Genomic DNA, 2,981 nt, shown 5'->3' on the forward strand with positions numbered 1-2,981 from the left:
CTAACAGATAGTGTTTAAACATACAAAATACTTGTGTAAACCTTTGGCACACACTGTGGTGGTCGAAGTGTATTTCCTGAAGGATTTAGTTTAATTTTTACTTTAACTTTAAAATATTTTTAAAAACAGGTATCAGAAACTGGCTTATTTTATATCAAATGTTACTAGTAATCCTGTATACTTTTAACCGTTTAAACTCCTCATCTTTACAGAAGATGGACAAAGATATATGCAACAAAGTAAAAATACATTATACAATGTGTTTATTAATATTAATGGAAGAACAATTCGTCCATTCCAGTGGTGTCAGTCACTGATGTGTTTTTAATAGTTTTCTGTGCACCAATTGAGCTCTGTTGCTCAGAGGAATGAAATATGTTAGTTCTTAGTCAAACAAAACACAGATAAATTCTCTGTTTATCTTCCTTTTTTCACCACATTTATCACCAGCATTATTATTCAAATTAATCATTTTTGCTGCCGGCAGAAGCATGGAGAAATTAACATGTTTAAACGTGATTTTAAATGGTAAATAATTTGATTGTTAGAAATGACWATCTGCCTTCTTACCTTTAATTTATCAAACCTAGCAGGATTTAATGAGAAAGCAGAGCTGCGAGAACAGCTGGAGGTTTTGTTGAATAAAATACCAGTTGAAAAAAATCGGATTGACCTGAAAGTTGACTGAGTAACCCCACAGTTTTGATGGCCTCCTTACTCGCACCATGTACCACGACCAATGAAAGGTTAAAAAGTCACCTCGGGTTTATTGACAGATCTTGGTGAAGAACAGAATAAGGAGGAGGAAATGAAAATGGTTTATAGTTTTGTGGGTGTTTTGTGGGCTCAGTTGGAGCTCTGTTTCCTACAGAATCCATGTCATGACCCCGTCTTTGTTGTCTCCTTCAGCGTCCATCTGTCCATCTGCTGTTCAGTCATGTTCAATCAATTTCTACCTTCAGCTCTTTGGCCTTCAAACAGCTTCTCTACGTCTCATATTTATACTGCCAATCAATTATCTGTGTCTGAAAGCTCAGCTTTAAAATACTGAGTCCTTCGTGAAGTAAAACGATGATTGACTGATGCATTATGTCCCATCTGCTTTACTTTGGGTTTTTTAAAAGCTGTTTTCTTTGTCCGTTTCATTTGAAAAATAGTCATTTTTGTCACAAAATGCCCATGCATTAATTTAATTTAATTTAATTTAATTTAATTTAATTTAATTTAATTTAATTTAATTTAATTTAATTTAATTTAATTTAATTTAATTTAATTTAATTTAATTTAATTTAATGTGGGGAGAACATTCACATTAATGCCCATTTTCTCACTTCAGCCTTTCAGTCTGAGAAGTAGCCACTAACTTTTAGGCTTTTATTTGACCTTTATTTAACCAGGTCAGTCAGTTGAGAGCTTTGTTTTTTTCCAAAATAATCTGGAAGATTAAAGTAAGCAAGTAAAGCAAGCAAAGAAGTGTTATGRCAGCAGAAGGATAACAGACAACAAACTCTGAGATCATACAGACCAAAAGTATGGATAACAATAAAAAAGCTATAACACGTACATGAATGCAACAACCGAACATGAAAAGGATATTGCTAAAAGCGTGTGCAATGATCACAAAGTGATCCTCTCACAGAGGTTTTAGACATGTCAGGATATTACATCCTTCCTTTTCACAGTTAAATCATTCAGTCTTTAAGTGGAACTGCAATGCTTTGGTCTGAATTCCTCCTTATTCTAACTTTACCAGCCTCTCTTTCACCACTTTTCTTAGATGTGTCTCAACGCAGCTGATTTTTTTATTATTATTTTATTTTATTTATTATTTTTGTTCCTTCAAGTGCTTCAAGTCCCGCCCCCCTCCTGCTTCCAGTCCAGTCTACTCCAGTTTGAGAGCGTGCGGGTTATATTTTCTAGCTTGCAGAAATATTTTATTTACAATTTAATTAAAAGATGTCAACAAAAGAAAACTTGTGCATCCAGCCTTAAATGTCGGATCCAGAATTTGATCCAGAACTAGAAGAGAATAAAGACGACCAAATTGTAATTGGTAAGACCTTATCTGGTAGTTCCGTCATAGATAATTTGTCGTACTAGTTCAAAAAATGACATAGAAAATAGAGAAAACTCTACAGGCTGAAAAATATGCCCCAAACAGAATATAAGAATGACTATGAAGCACCAGGAGAAACTAAATTAAACTTTTCTGCCTCCTAGAGACTCCAAGTACACAACAAAATGTATTTAACAGCTAAAACAGTGGATTTTCCAAGATATGTCCCCTTTAAAAGACATAAATGTGATGAAAGAAGTGAGATTTTGTGTTTGTGGAAAATGATTCCAATCAAACGTAATCTTTAGATTATAAACTATAGTGTGAACCAATAAATTGAAAACTTACTGAAAAGCTACAAAAGCTCTCTAGTTAGTCCAAACAACAGTTGGTGTACTTTTAGTTATCAATATTTCTTATCTTTTCAACYGTGACATCAACATTAAAACACAAAGTATGGAAAAGTAGGCAAAAYGTTTCACCCATGCTAAACTAATGGTTAGTTAAATAATTGTCTTTAAAATATAATAATCATTTCCAGTTTTATAAAACTACTTTCTCAAAAACAATGACAACTGTCTGTGTGAAGGTGTGTTCATTGGGTGTCTGYTCACTGGTCCTCAGATATTTTGTTGACAGATATTAATGATTCTCAGAAAACACTTCTTGGTTAAACATTTATAACTAACTTTTGGAGAGCCCCTTTCAAGGTGGCTGCAGTCTCAACTGACTTTAACAAACAAAAAAATGCTATAAGTTTGTCCATTTTTGACATATTGAACTAGCCTGGCTCGTTTCCCTTCACTGCTCCGTCTAGGATTTCTCCCATAGACAAGGATTTCATCGGGAACATTTCATTCGGACCAATCAGAGAACAGAACGTCGATTTTCTGTGCAGTGTCTGCTTGTAGTTTATTTTACCTGG

The sequence above is a fragment of the Austrofundulus limnaeus genome, unplaced genomic scaffold, assembly GCF_001266775.1.
Source record: "Austrofundulus limnaeus strain Quisiro unplaced genomic scaffold, Austrofundulus_limnaeus-1.0 Scaffold170, whole genome shotgun sequence".
Lineage (NCBI taxonomy): Eukaryota > Metazoa > Chordata > Actinopteri > Cyprinodontiformes > Rivulidae > Austrofundulus > Austrofundulus limnaeus.